Genomic DNA, 19324 nt, shown 5'->3' on the forward strand with positions numbered 1-19324 from the left:
CCTGAAGCAAGGTTCTTAACCCGAGGTACTATTTTGGGGTTAGTGGAGTCTGTAACCTGAAGCGTTTGTAACCTAAAGCGTTTGTAACCCGAGGTACCACTGTATTGCTATATGATATTGCAATATGATGCAATATGACAAGCTGGTGCAAACGCTGCAGCTTGTGCACAACTTGGTGGTGAGGCTGCTGAGTGGAGTGAGCTACTGCAAGCATGTTGTTATACCTTTGCTAAAGGAGCTGCAGTGGCTGGCAGTCTGCTGCCAAGTCAGGTTCAATGTGATGTTACTAACTTATAAGGCCCTACCGTATGTAGCTTTAACCAGGTTGCTTGAGAGTTGGCATTATCTCAGTAGAACCTTGCAACCCACAGAGAAGTTTCTCCCAAAAGTTCCAAAGAGTTAAGATACCCACACTGGATTAACTCAGAGCGGGGCCTTTAGTGTGGTTGCCCCTGTTCTGTAGAATAGCCTTCTTGTCAAGATACGACAGGCAGTACTATCTCCATGTTCCAGAAACCATTGAAGACATATTTGTTCCAACAGGCTTTCCCAGCTGGATAAATGCGTACTTGCCATGGAATTTGTTTTGCTTTGTATTGCTTTTGTTTTGTTTTAAACATCTTGGCTGTCTTTTTAACTGTTTTTTGCTGTTTTTACTGTACATTGCCTTGAGATGGTTGGTGGTTAACAAATTATTGATAATAATAACAACAAACAAGTTGGGATCTGGTTATCAAAAGGACCACCTTCTTCCATACGGACTAAGATCAGGCCTTCCTGCCAGTGTTAGAAATTCAGATATATAAGCGAAGCACCAAATGCTTCTTAAACCAAGGTTACAGTCACCAAAACGGTATGTCTAGTTGCCATTTTTGGGTAGGACGACTCTAACATCTTATTTTTCTAATGATGGACTGATTGCGAGTGATTCTCAGTTAAACATCCAGCTAGTTCAAATGATAACCTTGAGCTAGGTTAAGAAATTTGAGAGCTTGAAGAAGAAAAGTCACTTAATCCAGGGACAGTCCACATAGAAATTGGCCTGTTTCTACCTCTTTTTCTTAATGGTGATTGTGCCTATTCAGCTGCACATAAAAAGCATTTTGGTTACTGAAATTCATTACAATTGTGCAGATAAAATAGAACTGATAGAATTCTACAGGATGTGGTATTAGTGTGTGAAAAACAGTCAAGATCTAATGATCCCCAAGCATGCACCTCCAGATGGTGGAGATGTGAGGCATCATCCTGGCTCCCAGGCATCAACACTTGGTCGCAAGTGGTTGATAGATGCAAAATGTGCCTGGCTAATTTTGAACACTGCTTCCTGCTTCCTTTTTTACCTGCTCATGTACAGTACATCTTTTGGAGCATAGGAGCGAACTCCTAGGGGCCGAGGTCCCATTGCCCACCCCCAATAAAATATTTGAGGGGGCTGCCCCCCCCAGCTGATGGGCATTGCCATTCAAATAGTGTATGTGTGGCGTGTCATGTGATCAATTATGTGGGGTGGGGATTACCTGCCCCCCAATATTTTATTCAAGTTGGCACCCCTGTTTTGGAGGGTCTTTTCTGTTTTGGCACCCAGCTTCTGAATTACCATCCTTAGTTTTGACACTTGTTAAAGACCTGTTTGTTTATTCAACCAAGCATTTGCTAATTTTTAGTACCTAGCTTTAAGTGAGATGTTTTCTACTGTAGATTGTTTCATTTATTATTTTAATTTATTGGTGTGCAATTGTATACTATACACCACTCTGGAATTTTATAATGAAGGGTGGTATATAATGTTTTTTAAAAATACAATATTGTCTTTAGAAATGAAGAAATAATCACAGTCCTGTTGTACACAGAAAAGAGTGGTAAAAGTTTAGCTCTTTCCCATCATCCAAGGCATTCTGATGCAGGGAGTGGAAATTCCAGTTCACATTTGTGATCAACTCAGAGAACCAGAGGTTGCAAATTATTTTGGATTCACAAACAAGAATCACAAGGATGCAATCTTGTGTATAAGGAATGTGTGATCACACAACTTGGAGGGTGGTAGTTGCCCTGGGTTAATTCATGCAGACCACAAAGGTACAATCTTATGAATGCACCCAGGTAGTAATCTGAAAATGCTAAGAGTGGCTCAAATGTTGGTACACTTCCTCACCGGATGACAGCTAGTTCAACATAAATTTTTTAAAAAAGTTGGAACCAAGTTGTCACTATATTCGCAAAACTAGAGAAAAATATGAGAAGCACAAAAGCGGGAATTGGCTGAGAACAGAACAGACATGACATATTGCATCAGAAGGTCTGGTTTGGTTATGGATGGCTCAACACCACAAGGAACTCACGTGGTTACCTTGAGAGGCAATGTTTGTGTGATTAGGGGGACATTGATGCCCTGTCCTCATTTGCACATCACGGTAATTAAATTTAACTATAGTTTAAAGGTGAACAGGGAAAGAATTGCAGCCACTTCGCTCCTTCCCTGCTCAGCCATGATTTGCCTTAAATCTGAGGTTTGTTTTCCCCAAGTAAACAATAAGCAGTAAGTCAAAAACAAAATGTGCTTATACTGTAGCTTGTGGGTTGTTGTTTGCAGAAAGACAAACCATGATTCTTGTTTCTGAGAGTAGGGGGGCATACTAAAATGCCTGCGATTTCAGCAGTGTGTACCAGCACACTGCACTTTCACTTTGTACCACAATGAAGGTTAACTGTGGTTTAAAGTGACATGCAAATAAAGCCACTGGATTACTACTGGTGCTTCACTAGGGCAATGACCATTTTGAAGCTAAGCCGCTCGTTTGTCTTGTCCAAGGCATGGGGAATACTACACCAGCCTACAGTATGATACCCTCAGTCTTAAGGAAGTTGTAGGGCTGGGAAGAGAACACACAATTCTAAAGTCTGTTCTATCAAAAGTAGAAGAAAAAAGGGAAGAGTGTGTCAGACACAGAAATGCGGAAAGGGAGAGGTGATAACATAAAGGTTTCCTAGGTTTTCATAAATCCCAGCCACCCTTCAGAGGTGAGCCTGACTACAGAGCTATGTTCCACCAAGCTGAACACTCGAAAAGCCCATCTTTCCCACCCCTTAGACATCAAGTCAGATGTCCCCCTTCACATTTTAAAAACAGTGAATTATTATTATTATTATTATTATTATTATTATTATTATTATTATTATACCCTGTCCATCTGGCTGAGTCTCCCCAGCCACTCTGGGCAGCTTCCAACAGAACATTAAAATACAATAATCTATTAAACATTAAAAGCTTCCCTAAACAGGGCTGCCTTCAGATGTCTTTTAAAATTAGGATAACTGCTTATTTCCTTGACATCTGATGGAAGGGCATTCCACAGGGCGGGTGCTGCTACCGAGAAGGCCCTCTGTCTATGCACGCTTCTTCATTGATATGCCCCTCCTCTGAACTTGACCAAGAGGGCCTCCAGCTCCATTTCTATCTCACTGGCAGGAGTGACTTGCCTCTTCCATACGAACAGGGACACTAGAAGGGAGATAACATTTTTGCAACCTTTGCATTCTAATTTCCATTTTCACATTCAATCAGGTTCCTTTTTAAAATCTGACTGTAGGTTTAAAAATAACTCTCTTCCACTTTCCATTTGCCCCTGATTACTTCTGGACTGACCTACTCACATTTAATCGGAAAGGATTCCTTGACCTTAAAAGCATCCCAAGATGCAGCCATCCAGGATAGGAAGTTGGGAAAAATACTTTTCCAAATTGTTTATAATCCTATTAACCTTTACATGAAAACCAATAAAAATTATTTGGATTTGAAAAAATAATCCTATTAAGCTTATAGCATCTGTAGCTTTTGTTTAGGTTTTTTTTTTTACAGTTAAACCCTTAGCTTATTGTTCCTCTCTCCACATTTCCCCTTCCCACCGGAAAAATTGCTTTCCCACCCAACTTTCAGCAGACTTTTAGAGGTCTAAACTTTGGAAACAAAAAACACCATTGAAGTAGGGCAAGCATGGAGTGTTCTTTCATTCCACCTGTGATTGTTTCTCAGTCCCTTTGGTCAAATCATTCTACACACTGAGCACCTAATTGATATAAATCAGGGACAGAATTCTCACCTCCCATCAGCCTCAACTAGCAGAGCCAGTGGTCAAGGATGATGGGAAGTGCAATCCAAAAACATTTATAAATCAATTCAATGGGCTCCAAACCTTATAAATCTCCAAATCTCCTTATAAATCTCTTTATAAGGTTCTCCAAACCTTATAAATCAATTAAACACACAAATCCCTTTTCTTTCCAAATGAGAAGGGAGGGTTGGAGAATTGACTTGTGTTGATCAACATTGCTATGCTATATTCTTAGAGGAGGGATTTTAAGTCATTGCAACAAATTATTTCAAAAACACACTCTTTTTGAACAATATATTTTTAAATCCATCCAAGACTGGGACTTTGAACCTTGCCCTATACCCCGCTTAATCCAAAATGGCATCTATCAGAATTAAAATATGTCTAATCATTTTCAGCCTTTCCTGATATGTTGGGCGCCCTGGACCCTACAATGAGGAACTGAGCAATCCAGACAGCTCTCTCTCTCTCTCTCTCTTTCTCTCCCTGACACATATGCAAAAGCCAGCTTGAGGAAGGGGTTATCATCACAGTCCCTCCAAGTGCCCATATTTTCCGGGGACAGTCCCGGATTTACAGAAGCTATCCCAGATTTGATCCTGGAATGTCTTGCTTTTCCTTAGGATGTCCCTATTTTCATCACAGAAATGTTGGAGGGCATAGAGTTATGTGACCCCCAAGCCAAGGAGATAAGTATTATTATTATTATTATTATTATTATTATTATTATTATTATTATTATTATTATTATTTAGAGCATTCATATTTTTCCTGGAGAAATGTTGGAGGGTATGTCATCACTCCTTCAGTAATGATTGGAACCAACACAATTTCTCTGCATACTGTAGGAGTATAAGCATCTCAAGAGCAAAGGGGGGGCCAAAGGAACTCTCATTCCTGCCTTGGAAAAAATGGTGCTTGAAAGAGTAATGTTACCATTGCTAGGAATGGCCAGCTCTGAAAGACAATGACGTGGTGGTTGGCGCTGTGCACATTCAGTCCTCAGCCCCTGCTCCAAGTTAGACATGAGGCATCCTGCTTAGAGCAGAGATTCAGCCAGTCTGTTGAACTCAAGAGCCAGCATCTGCCCTGTGTCTGGAACACCAGACGCAAATGCCAGAGCCCTGCTAGATGTTGATTTCTGCATTAACCCACGTGTGTCCCTGCAGGCCTGATCCTGATCTGAACCTTGTACATACAGCACGGACACTCCTTGCCACCTACCCTTGTGTCCCTGTCCACAAGCAGCCAAGGATGCCTTGCTCGGGAGCCAAATGCCATGAAGGCACTTCCTGCTCTGTGGAAGTTGAGAAAGACTGTGGGAGTGTTAGGGTGGAGCAGATGGATTCCTTGTAATGGATGAGGTCATCCTAGCAGGAGAGAGTTCCTCCAGGTTCCTAAATAGCACTCGTGGGTGGAGAAGAACAGCTATTTCTTCCTGGTCTAATTTCCAGTGATAAATATCCTGGCACCCATCTTTTAATTTATCTGCCTTGGGGACATCTTGCAGCACATGGCAGGACAGCAATCTTGGCCTGATCTGAACAGCTGCAATTGCTTTATCAGAAACAGACCCCCCCACCCCACCCCCAAGCCTCTCCAGCACATCCGAAGCCTGAGGAATGCGGTTGCGCTGGCCACAGATACCAACAGATGGTTTTTGTTGTTTGGCGGAGATTTGGCCAGAGGCTTTGGGAAAAGCAATGAGGCAGGAGGAGGGGGTGGGGTGAAAGGAGGGGAGGGGAGGGGATCTCTCCTAAGGCAATAGCCCACAAGCTGGGGGGGGGAGGCAAGAGAGAGAAAGAGCGTGCTGCACTTCCCGATAGGCTGATATTAGAAGATGGTGGTAAAGTGAATGGAAAAGTCCTTGGTCTGTGTATGCAATAGCAAACAGAGCAAGAGGAGCCCTAATAGATTAGAATAGATAGAATGAGAAAGGTGGAAGCTGATTTGAAGGGCAGTCTGAGGAGCGTCTAAAACAAACAGCTCTGGCTGGGATCAGATCCTCATGGCCATTCTCTGTCTCAGAACTTTCAGAGTATGGAATTTTTAAGGATTGCTGCTGCTCAGTCTGAGGCTGATATAAGTTGCAATTAACATCTGGAGGGCATGTGTTATGTATAGAAACCAAAATGCATTTTTAAAATGGGTTTTCCTGCCTAACTCCTGATTTGGATAAATTTATCACTGGGCCTTTAAAATTGCCCAAGAAGCACCTGACAGTCCCCAAAGAGGCAATATATGTAATTAATATGTGCACTTCACTCAAAGTGTTTCCCTGGGTCAGTGATGAGTAGAGTACTCAATGTTCTGTGGCAGTAAAAACTAGAAACTCAGTGTTGCTGAGAAGTACTGAGACAAAATGAAGAGTTTTTTCTTATAACACTGTTATTTGCCACAGTGCCATTATATGAATCAAAACTAGAGTTCTGATGGCTCCACCTCCATGAGGATAATCAGGAGCTGGAAAGGGTGTTGTGGCCAGCGGTGGGGGACAGACGGACCATAAGTCAGTGACAAGTGTATGCATCCCAGCAGTTGGCTCCAGGTTCCATCCTTGGTGTCTTCAGTTAAAAAGGATCTGATAGCAGGTGATGTCAGTGTCCTCTGTGGGACACTTCCTGTCCGTCAGAACAGACAATGTGGGGCTACATGGACAAATAATCAGAGCTGGTTTGTATGTACCAAAAGAAAAAGCAACTAACAGTACAATCTATGCATTGCTACTCAAAAGCAAATCCCAAGTAAGTGTGTATAGGATTGCAGCCCAAAATGACGAGGAGGCTGGCTTTTTAGTTTAGAAATAAAAGATAACCAAGTTAGGAAAAAGATCATTGCAGAGAATGTGGACACAGAAACATTTTTGCCCTCTCTTGTAACCATGTTGAAAGGGCAGAGGATTCAGGGTTGATGGAAAGAGTGCTATCTTCATACAATGCAATTCAACATAACATTGAATTTAGTGGCTCTAAAAGGGGATTAGACAAATTTGTGGTCTATCTGTGACTATTAGCCACGGTGGCTACATGGAAACATGTTCAGAAGCATTGTACCTCTGAATATCAGGTACTGGGAGACATAAAATGAGACAAGTTTGTTGCTTGAGGCTTCCTGGATGCTGGACTCTGTAGATTCTTGTTCTAATTCAGCGGGGATTTTCCTATACCATTTATTAATTAAATTGTCTATACCACTTGATTGGGTAAAAATAAAAAAGTGGTGAACTGCAACATCTTCTGTATATTGAAATTATCCAGCAAATACACTGGATACACACATAGATACAGTTGAAGAATTGTAGTGATTCCTCTTTACACTTGAATGTATGCTATGCAGCCTCTTCATCAATCTATTGGTCATCAACCCAATAGCCCTCATCGTAATCCCACTACCAATTCCCTACCCTCACTGTCATGAAACAGACAAGCAACTGGGCATCTTTACAGTGCATTATCATCATCATCATCATCATCATCATCATCATCATCATCCAACCCTAAAACTTCAACTCAGTGCATTTCCATTCAAGAGACCAATCTGCATGAGGAAAAGCATGCCGTTTCCAAGATGCAGCAGCCTTGGGGGTTGGACATGGCACTAGTTCCCATCCACACAAGTGCAGTACAGTGGTAGCTCGAGTTAAGTACCTAATCCGTTCCAGGGTGCCGTTCGCACCCCCGAAAAGTACTTAACCCAAGCAGTGCTTTAGCGCTTGCGTGAAGCACCGATAGAGTGCTTCTGCGCACGCGCAAAGTGCGCAGAATGCTTCTGCGCATGCATGCATGCACGGCGGAACCCGGAAGTAAACACTTCTGGGTCCGCTGAGTACGCAACCCAAAAGTACGCAACCCGCAGCGTACTCAACCCGAGGTATGACTGTACTGTGACTCAAAGCAAAAGAAGGGAATCATATGATCTATGGTTCTACCAAGGCCAGTATAATTTACTTTAACAAACAACTGCTCTCCACAATGCCCTGGGCAGAGGTTCTTTCACAGCCATGCTAGAGATGCAAACACCTACAAAAATCTCCGAAGAAAAAGATGTGCCTTCCTCTCTCATCTTCCTCAGTGCCTCATATTTCTACCAACTTTAGGAGATACTTCTAACTGCATTCTGGACGTGGGACCATCTGCATGTGCTCGACCACTGAGCCTTGCCCCCCCCCCCTCAAGAGGACACAGAAAACTGTCAGTCCTAATAACAGACTGCAGAGGAACAACTGAGATCTGGGGGCCAGAGGCAACCACAGGAAACAGAGGAAAAGTGACTCCAGGGAGGACAACACAAACTCAAGATCAAGGAGTCAAATTGACAGGTCATTCTGACAAGACATTTGTACCCAGGTGTGTAGAACAGGGGTGGCCAACTCCCAAGAGACTGTGATCTACTCACAGAGTTAGTGCTCTACCGCCTTTTGCGTCCAGTGATCTACCTGTTGGGCATGCCTGGTGTATAGCATCTGTCCCTCATATCTATTTCTTTGTCAGAATAAAAGCAGGCTGGGAGGTGGCTGTTTTGAACATTAACAAAATGGCCAGAGGGGAAATAGAGGGCAGCAAGCCCCTTCCATGCTGCTGATAGGAAGAACTTTCTGACAGCAAGAGCTGTTAAGACAGTGGAATGGACTCCCTTGGGATGTGGTGGTTCATTGGAGGTTTTCAAGCAGAGGTTGGGCGGCCATCTGCCAGGGATGCTTTAGTTGAGATTCCTGCATTGCAGGGGGTTGGACTACAGGTAGATGACTCTCAGGGTCGTTTCCAACTCTACAATTCTATGACTATGAACTCTGCCTCTGGAGCCAACAGTCTGAAAACTCTTGCACCACCCAGACATCCAATTCCTGCCTTCCAGCTATTCCCAGCCCCACGGTGCCACTCAAAGCATGCCACTTCACTATGCTGTGTGGCATAGTGGCCCTTCTAGCCTTGCAGTTTTAATAAGCCTGGGAGCAAAGGATAGATTTAAGATCCAATGCTTGAAGGGATGAGGCCTCTTTGAAAACTACAGGCTGGCTTGTTGTGCCAGAAGAAATAATTATTATATTAAGAGAAGCTTTGTGACCTCTTTGTGGTGCCCAAACATTACATTTGTGGTTAGGTTTCCAGGTCAAATCCTATGCAATCCTGAGAATTTCTGATTATAACCATGCAGCTGATTAAAACCTGTAAATCTGAAAATTCACCACAAATCTGTGAATAGTGTGGGCTGAGAAGCTGAGTGTGCAAGGCAGGTCAGTCCTGTGGCTTGTGTGCTAGCTTTCCATCTGAAAGTTTACTCATCAGAGTCCATCACAAGCCCCTGAATGTTTGGGAATGCACAATCCCTCTTTACATTTTATGCTGCTATTATGCGTTTGAGAGAGCACACACCAGGAAGTACCTAGTCCAAATCTCACATCAACCATTAACCTTCTAGATTGCCTAGCTAGGGCAAGGCAGTCTCTTGGCGCTCTTCCCCACTTGCAACAGAGGGATATTATTAATACTGGCCTCTTTTACAAGGTTGTTAGAAAGATTACCAAGATAACAGGAAGCATAGTGAACACTCAAAATATAGTTACAGGTAGGTAACCGTGTTGGTCTGCTGTAGTCGAAACAAAATAAAAAAATTCTTTCCAGTAGCACCTTAGAGACTAACTACTGTAAGTTTGTCATTGGTATGAGCTTTCGTGTGCATGCACACTTCTTCAGATAGGTATCTGGAAAGATTTTTTAAAATTTTGTTTCAACTCAAAATATACTCTGCATCCATCTTGTGTAAACGCTGCTAGGAGGCCCCACAAGCACCATTTCAGCCTGGGCTTTCTACCGGTAGGCATAAATACGGAAAACTGTATTAATGTGAGGATTGTACAGCTCATCACAAGAACAGTCCATAACTGGGTTCAGTCTCCTTTCTTTTCATAGGTAAGGGAAGAAGATAACAATTCTCTCCCACCAACTCCTCAAATTTGTCTGTGGAGAGGCTATATTAACCATTAATGTCTTAAGAATATGCTGACACTACAAAGTCCATGTAAAGATTTTTGTGAAGATTGTATTGCATAACTAGACTTGTTCCAAGTTATTGTTGTAACAGTTTTATTAATTTCAAAAACAACAATTTCTTGGGGGGGGGGTAACATAATCGCTTCTGACAGATCAGTGTGCTTTGAGCAACAAACACCCTTCATTAGGTGACCTGTGTGTGTTAAAGATAAGCTTTGACTAAGCAGAAGAGTCTTGCTTTTTAAAATCAAAAGCTATTCTGAGCTGCCTTCAGAAGATACAGTCCCACAAATCTTCTCGACCCACATGCCCTGAACAGACATGGATTATTATTATTTTATTATTCAGAGCTTATGTTTTCTTAACACAGAGTTCCCCTCATGAAGGGCTGCCTGTCTGCGGCCTAAAATGTGTCAAGGCTGCTAGAGCTTGTTTGTTTGCTTTGAAGAAACTATTTTTTTCTGTACCTGCTTACAGACTTTCCTCTTTTTGTGCTCATTCCTGGACAGGACTGCAAGAGACCTTCTGTATACAAGAGAAGAGGGGGACCTTCCTATCCACATTCTCCTATATAAGAAAAAGGCGGACATTCACTTCCTTGGAGAAAAGCAGAGCACGAGGGCAATAGCTGATGATGCCACAACACTGGAAGTGGACTGACCTGCAAGGGGGGGGGGCGCAATGCGCCTCTGGGTGCTGTGCAGGCAGAGGTGCTCTTCCCCTCCACCCACCCGCCTCCTTGCAATGTAAAAGTCTCCCATGTCCACCGGCGGAGTGACAGGCATTTTGCTTTCAATATACTGTACACAATGACATGAAGCATGAGCCTAAATAGCAAATATTGTACGGTATTAGGCCTTCAATCCAAAGACTGGGAGCCCCTTCCCCTTCGCTAGGGGCATTCCTAAGGGGTGGCCAAGGAGGACTCCAGCCTCCAGTCTCCCTTTCAAAACTAAAATAATAGCGTCCATTACTTCTTTCAGCGGAGCCAAGGGCAGAGCCAATGAGAGCCTCTCCACCTGGCCATTGTCACTCGCAGGGCAGGGGCCCAATCCACCCCGCCCCGCTCCCAGAGAGCCGGGCAGCCAGGCCAGCGTCAACTTTCCTCCTTCGGAGTAGCAGCCTCCCCGCCCAGCTCCACGGGCTTCTCCCCAAGGGCGCAGCTCCGCCGAAGAGCCGCAGGGCGAGTCCAGCATTGACCCGGGTCGGGGGGGGGGGGGTAGCAGCGCGGCAGGAAGGCGCAAGGCAGCAGCTGCCCGGAGAGAAGGCGGCCTGGCGAGCGAGGAAGGAGGAACGCGGAGCAGACGGCGCGGGCCGGCGGGGCTCGCCGAGAGACGGAAGACGGCGGCGGCGGCAGGAGGGAGGAGAGCTGCCCGCGGCGCCCGCCCGCCCGCCCGCCCGGAGGAGAAGGCTCGGCCAAGGGAGGGATGCGCCGCCGGGAGGGAGGAGGGGCAGAAGGGGGCCGAGGAGGCGCTGGGTTCGAGGTCCCGCCGGAGCTCCGGCCAGAGCAGCGCACTCCGCCAAGGAGGCCGGCGGGCGCCCAGGGTCAGCAGGGCTCGGCACTCACCTCCAGGCTCCCGAGGCGGCGGCGGCGGCGCGGGCTCCTCTCGGCCGGCTGGGCTCGCCGGGTCGCGCAGCGGGGCTGGCCAGCTGCCTCCATCGCGTCCGCCCGCCCAGGCGTCAGGGCGAGCCAGCGGCGCGCGACAGGCGGGAGGAAGGCGCGCAGACAGAGGGGCCGCGCTCTCTCCAGCAGGGGGAGCTCCGCGCGCCCCCGCCCGCCCCGCCCCCGCCCTGCGAGCGGCGCCCGGCTGCGCGGTCCCTCCTTCCCGCCGCGGGGAAGAGAGAGCTACCGTTGCCTCTTCGTGGCGTGTAATAGAGAGGATGCTGTTTTGAAAGGTGCACAGCGGTGCCAGATGTTTACAGGCCTGGGAGCCAACTGCAGGCGGCCGGGGGGCTTTGCCATTCCAAGGGGCTGTGCTCTGCGTCCTGTGATCGGCCCCCACAGTATTTCATTCAAGTTGGCCCCTCTGCTTACAGGGCTTCGCAGGCATCGTGTCCGCTGCAACAAACTTGTGAGTTAGAACTGTGTTTGCCCACATATCTGGACACCAAAAAAGAGAGAGCGCCTTGGCAAAGGCTCTGGTCAGACCTCACCTGGAGTACTGTGTCCAGTTCTGGGCACCACAGTTCAAGGAGGATACTGACAAGCTGGAACGTGTCCAGAAGAGGGCAACCAAAATGGTCAAAGGCCTGGAAACGATGCCTTATGAGGAACGGCTGAGGGAGCTGGGTATGTTTAGCCTGGAGAAGAGAAGGTTAAGTAAGGGGTGATATGATAGCCATGTTTGAATATATAAAAGGATGTCATATAGAGGAGGGAGGAAGGTTGTTTTCTGCTGCTCCAGAGAAGCAGACATGGAGCAATGGATTCAAGCTCCAAGAAAGAAGATTCCACCTAAACATTAGGAAGAACTTCCTGACAGTAAGAGCTGTTCAGCAGTGGAATTTGCTACCAAGGAGTGTGGTGGAGTCTCCTCCTTTGGAGGTCTTTAAGCGGAGGCTTGACAGGCATATGTCAAGAATGCTTTGATGGTGTTGCCTGCTTGGCAGGGGGTTGGACTGGAAAAGCCGCCTCCTGGCAAGCCATGGTCACAGCACAGGAGCAGAGGCAGGTTGATAAGCTGGTAACCTATTTACAAGGCAAGTTTCTGCTTGAGTGCATTGTGTGCTGCCCTGGGGGGGGGGGCAGTGCCACTTCTGCAGATGGAGGTGGCCATGTGGGCATTTGGGCCGGGGTTTTGTGGGTGAGGTGTTCTCACAAGTTTTGCATGAGCAGGAATCCAGTTTTTCAGAAGTGATTGAGAAGATGCTCCTTGTTGCAGCTACACTTTACAGTACATAAAAGAATTAAATTAGGGTGGCATAGCTGCCAAGTTTTCACTTTTCTCGCGAGGAAGCCTATTCAGCATAAGGGAAAATCCCTGTGAAAAAGGGATCACTTGGCAGCTATGTAGGGTGGTCCAATGGAAAGGAGGACAGGACTCTTGCCCCTTTAATAGCTCTGTAGCCTCCTCTTCACCCATGTTAAAGGTACAGAAGTCCTATCCTCTTTCCATCTGGTCAAAATTAAATGGGTCTCACTATTGGGAATGCAAATCTATTCTTAAGTTAATATATAATAATAAAATACACATTGTGCAAATGAAACAAAGCATGTTTTCTATCTTACTCATAATCCTGTACTCAAAACAAACATGAAAAGTCAGTTGATCATTATGGTGTCGGAAGCCTGCACTCAATAGAAGGAATGATGTGCTTGCCACAATATATTGAGGTTCGATAAAGGAGAGTTATTCCAGAGCTGGGAAAAGAGGTATCCTGACAGTACAGTAATGGGATATTGCAGTAGGACCTAGCCCCCTGTCACACATCGAAAGCAGTGAAGAAATTCATAACAGAGCAGCAAATACAGGTACTTGATTGGCCACGGAACTCCCCGGACGTAAATCTCATGCAAAAGTCATCTCTGTGCTGTGGACTGTACGACTATGGAGAAGCTCATTCAGGCGCTGATTCAAGTGTGGTACAGGGATCCAAAAACCAACAGTAACTGTTCGAAACTAGTAGACTCCATGCCAAACCATGTTCAAATGCTGCTTAAAAATAGCGGAGGTCATATCCGTTACTAATGTACATATATGTGAGTTTTGTACATGTATATGTGAGTTTTGTACCATAAACTACATTGTTTGTTTCAATTAATTTGCACATGAGTGTATCTTAATATACATACCATTGCAGGTGCTGTATAATATTGTTTCACACTTGCAAGAAATCTATCGTTTAGTGCAGCAGTACTCATTGTACCCAGTGACATCAGGCAGGTACTTTCACTGTACTCTTTTATGTTGCATATTTTTATTTTTTTTAGGAAAATGCACCCAGGGCATCCATTTCCGGTGTGCCAGGAATGGATGACTCCCTTGGCATCACAGGGAATTTTCATGTATGCAATAGCCACAGCAAGAATCTTAATAGCTAAAGGAAGGAAAGTTAAAGGAAGGAAAGTTCCTACTATGTTGGACTGGTAAGGCGAAAATGCTAGAATATGCTGAGTTAGCAAAAATGACAGGAAGACTTCGAGATGATACAGAACAATGATTTAATAGAGAATGGGACACTTACAGAGTATACCTAAAAGAACATTGTAAACATCTAAATTATTTGGCAGGTCTTGATTGACCCCTGCAAGACCCCTGCAAGTAGGAAACTTTACAAAACCAAGACAATTGAGACAATTTATGAGAGACAATGGAAAGTGTGCAGTCAAAAGTGTAACTTAGGAACCACGTTGAATGCCAAATCAGCCCAGAATAAAATTATCCATGATCTAATTATGGATGAGGAGGCTGATCTGGCCTGTATCACTGAAACTGGGTGGGTGAACAGGGTGGAGCAGCTGTGCCCACCTGGGTACTCAGTGCAGCATCAGGCCAGACTCTTTATGAGAGGGGGAGGTCCCTGCCTGTTTGAAGGAGGCAGTGGTAAAACCACTCCTTAAGAAACCTTCCCTGGATTCAGAAAACAACTAACTACTGGCCAGTTGCTAATCTGCCTTTCCTGAGCAAGGTTCTGGAGTGGGCAGTCGCAGACCAGATCCAGGCGCTTTTGGAAGAAACTGGTTTTCTGGATCCATTTCAAATGGGGTTTAGGCCTGGTTTTGGCACAGAAACTGCTTTGGTCACCCTGTATGATGATGTCTGTCAAGTGGGAGACCAGGGAAAATGTGTCCCTGTTAATTCTCTACCTCTCAACGGCTTTTGATATCATTGACCATGGCATCCTTCTGGAGCGGCTGTCTGAACTAGGGATTGGGTGGCACTGCTTTGCAGTAGTTCCAGTCCTCCTTGGATGGTCGTTCTCAGAGGGTGTTGCTTGGGGAATGCTTTTCAACCTCGTGGAGCTTTCATTGTGGGGTTCTGCAGGGCCTTCCTATCCTCTATGTCAGTGGTCTTCAACCAGTGTGCCATGGCACCCTGGGGTGCCTTGAATGATGGTCAGGGGTGCTGCGGGTAACCCTGGCCTCTGTCCCTCTTTCCCTCCCCCCCCTCTGATGTCCTTCTGCATCTCTGCCTCCCAAAGACTTGCATAGCTGTTTGTTGCAGCAGCCCTGGCTACAAGCTCCCCAGGTGAAGGGTGCCTCTGGGACTGGCCAGGGGGTTCTTCCCAGGCACTTGTGGGGCAGTGTGAGGAAGCACCTCTCTTTGGGGCAGGGGGGGCAGCTCAGAGAACAGGGGCAACAGCTGTGGCTGCCCAGAAGACTCCCAAGGAGAGGAGAGAGGAGGCTGAGGGAACACTTCACAAAGGTGTTTGAAAAAGGGTGAGAGACTGGCAGCTCTGCAGGCAAGGGTTAACATAACTGGGCTCCTGAGCCCCACAGGGGTGCCACAGATATAATGTAGTTGGAAAAGGGAGTTGTGGCCTCAAAAAGGTTGAAACCTCTGCCCTATGATGTTTAACATCTACATGAAACCCCTGGGTGGGGTTATCCGGAGGTTCAGAGTATGTTGCCAGCAGTATGCGGAGGGCACTCAGCTCTATTTCTCCTCTACATCTGCAGGTGAGGCAGTGGAAGTGCTGGACCAGTGTCTTGCCTCAGTAATGGAGCCAACAAACTGAAGCTCAATCCAGATAAGATTGAGGCCCTGTTAGTGGGTGGTTCCCTAGACCAGATGGGTGGGAAATCGCCTGCTCTTGATGGGGTCACACTTCCTCTGAAGGAGCATGTTCATAGCTTGTGGGTATTTCTGGACCCTTTGCCGTCACTTGAGGCTCAGGGCCCAGAGTGCCTTCCATCAGCTTCCTCTCATGCTCCATCCTAAATCACAGTTGCCCCCTGAGGCTCCGCACCCAGTGTTGTGTCACATTAGGACCAAACTAGACATGGTGCTAACCAGATCGTGTCAAAGTGGTATTCCTTGTTTGCTATTAATAGTCAACATGGTAGCATACAGAGAAAGAGGTTTAATCTGAAGTTCCTCCATTGCGATCATGACAAAACCTGCCATTTACAGGGGGAACATCCCACGGGACCCAGTGTAAAATTTGTGGCTAATAGCAGCTTTGGGATTTTTTGATTTGGTCATTACCACAGTAGAGAAAGATAGGGTTAACCTCTCTTTCTCCATGCACCACCAGAAGTCCAACTTTAGCATCAAGATTCATGACTACTTTGGCCCTTAGTTTGATCTCCATGGGGAAGACTTCCTATCTGCCTCATTTGTGGGTTTTCCCAGTGAGACCTGCAGGACCAAGCTAACCTTATTGCCAGTGCTGGAGCCACAAGTGTCTGGGGTGTGCATATGTCAGCTTTCACAAAAAAGTGACTTGTCCTGCTAGTTTATTCAGTTGTACACCCACTCAGAAAACAGATAGATCTGAGACTGACAGCTGCATGCACTGAGAGAGAATTTTCCTGGGCCACTTTAGGAAGGAAGTGATGATGTTCCAGATAATTATACCATGTAGAGACATTTCCTGTGCCTATAGCAGTATTGGGCTGACCTCATTCAACTATCAAAACCACAGATTTAGTTCTGTTAACAAATCTTAGCATTTTGCTGTAAGCTCAATTGACTTTTGTTGTCCATGGAACAGCAAAAGTCTTTGTCACTGGAACAGGATAATACTGTACTGCAGTTTTCTAAAACCAAAAAGAAAGGGAGGGGAGACCAATTGCTGAATTTTGCAAAGTTTGTTGTTGTTTCTAGTGATCTCACTGTTTCAAATAAGACAGGTAAAGATACAACCAAGTTTTCCTCAGTGTAGATCCATTGAAATTAATTAACATCTGTTAGGTCCATTAGTTTCAGTGGGTCTGCTCTGAGTAAACTTAGTTAAATGCCACCAATATTATGCTGGCTTTAAAATAATGGCTTCAAGTAAAAAGAAAGGAGATTCCGACTAAACATCAGGAAGAACTTTCTGACAGAGCTGTTTGACAGTGGAACAGTCTCCCACAGAAAGTGATGGGCTCTCCTTCCTTGGAGGTTTTTAAGCAGAGGTTGGATGGCCATCTGTCTTGAATGCTTTAGCTGAAATTCCTGCATTGCAGGGGGGTGGACTAGATGACCCTCGGGGGCCCCTCTAGCTCTACAATTCGATGATTCTATGAAACCTGTGACATGGATTGTATGTGTGAGGCCCATGGTCAGGAAAGCAGGCATTTCAACTGAGATCTTTCCCAGTCCAACACTGTTCTCTGTGCAGCACTCAGATGAAGACATTTCTAATTAATGTATGGAATCCCGTTGCCACAAAGAGGGTTATGGCCAATGGCTTTCAGAAGGATAAAATAAATTTGTGGAGGGGTGGTCAGTCAATGGTTATTATCCATAAACACTAAAGTTCAGAAGAGAGTTTTGCCACTGAACACCAGCTGCTGAGAAATAACAGTGGGAGAAGGCTATTGCCCTCATGTCTTGCTTGTGGGCTGGAAATGCCAGTTGCTGATAATCACAAATAGGGAGTTGGTTGGCCATTATGAGAACAGAATGCTATACTGGCTGGGTTTTACATTCACCCCACAGGGCTTTTCTTAGTGTTTTTGTCCTGTCCTAGCTGGGATCCAGGTACAAACAGCCTCTTGCAGCACTATAGCTTCTGAGGACACGAGGGTTGCTCTGTCTCTGAGGAGAAGGATGCCTGTCAGTCTTCCCCAAGGGCCCCATTTCTTCCTTGGCTGCTGTTCTGGGCTACATCCGGAGGTTTCAGGTCATCCTCAGCCAGAACCTTGGAGAATGAGGAGGAGGAGGAGGAGGAGACACCTGGCAGGAGCATGACCATTCTGCAGGTTCTGCGACAGGAACATCCACACTGTGCTCTACAAACTTAACAGCTGGCAGAGGTGCTTCTGAATCCACCTGGAACTGTGATAGGGACCTACAGGGTAAACATTTCCTGCTGATATTTTTCCAGTTAAAAATCTGCCACCACACTGCTATTTGCCTGGCATGTAGCGATGATAAAACCTGCAAGCACCGGGACTGGCTCTCTTGCTTCCCTCTCCAGGACAAAGCACCACCTTTCAGAAATCCCCCCCCCCCACACCCCGGGTGTCAATTCTGCCTTTGAAATCCCAGACATATGCCAGCCCTCCCTGATGCGCAGGCTCCCAGCTTTGCAAGAGAGCAGCTTCAGTCTCCAGCCATGGGGTAAAGACACACGAGAGACACAGAAGTCAGCAGAATAGAAGGAGGAGTTGTGTTTTGGGGTGACGGGGGAAAGGGGGGGAGATGAGTGCTTGCCTGAATGGAGGACAGAAAGGAATGTGTGAATATGAGGAAGCCGCCCCAGGGAGGAGGCGGTTTTATCACTATGAGCAAGCAGGCAGGCTGCAGGGAGGTGGGTACACCACTCAGATTCAAATCTGCCGCCTCTCCCAGAATGCCTTTTGAGGTGACTGCCACAGAGAGGGTCATGGTAGCTCCAGGACTGCCAAGCACACAGGACCACAACTCACGTCTATTATAAACTTTCCTTTTTCTGATGGTGGGTTCCAGCATCAGCTCCCCCCACTGCTCCATAGGTGCTGATGTAAATATATCGGTAATTTTATTTGCAGCTAAAGTGGTTTGTTGGCTCCCTATATTTACAACATATCGAAACAAATGGCAAGTGTCATAGGATCACAAGTGTAAAAAAAATTATATGAATGTGGACAAACTTAAATTTGCCATTCTACCTCATGCTTTGGGGCTGTGTGTGATATAGTTTGTGTGCTTATTTGTTTCCTTATTTGTTTGTGTGCTTGTGCTTGTTTTCTAGGGCTTCTGCCTCTTGGATTTGTGTGACTGTTCAGGCTTCTGTGTGTGTTTGTTTCTGGCAGTGTGCTCTCCCTGAGCACATGGTCTGAGGGGGCGGGGCTTCTGTGGAGTCAGGTGAGTCAGGTGACTAGCTGTGGGTGGAGCTAGTCAGTGCCTGGATTCTAGTGGCGCGCGCAGTTTGACCCATCTTTTAGATTTAGGGGAACTAATCTCAAACATTTATTGGGGCAGACGTAGGCTTCTCCTCTTCCTCCTCCTCCTCCTCTTCCTCCTCCTCCTCCTTCTTCCCTGACTTCAAGCTTTTCATAGAATCACAAGGGCCATCCAGTCCAACCCCCTGCCAAGTGCTCTCCCTTAACATGGAAGATGAAGAACAGACTCCATTTGAAGATCTCTC

General features: G+C 46.0%; 1 protein-coding gene across 2 annotated transcripts in view; it reads right to left on the reverse strand.

The window, feature by feature from the left end:
* The window catches only part of S1PR2 (sphingosine-1-phosphate receptor 2), a 46695-nt gene extending 34866 nt beyond the window's left edge, over positions 1-11829 (reverse strand). For both annotated transcript variants that reach the window (XM_060269040.1, XM_060269038.1), the window contains exon 1: positions 11670-11829. The gene's annotated coding sequence lies outside the window, so the exon portion shown is untranslated. The remainder of the gene's footprint in view (positions 1-11669) is intronic.
* Positions 11830-19324: the final 7495 nt, after the last annotated feature.

This window comes from Zootoca vivipara, chromosome 16 (assembly GCF_963506605.1).
Source record: "Zootoca vivipara chromosome 16, rZooViv1.1, whole genome shotgun sequence".
Lineage (NCBI taxonomy): Eukaryota > Metazoa > Chordata > Lepidosauria > Squamata > Lacertidae > Zootoca > Zootoca vivipara.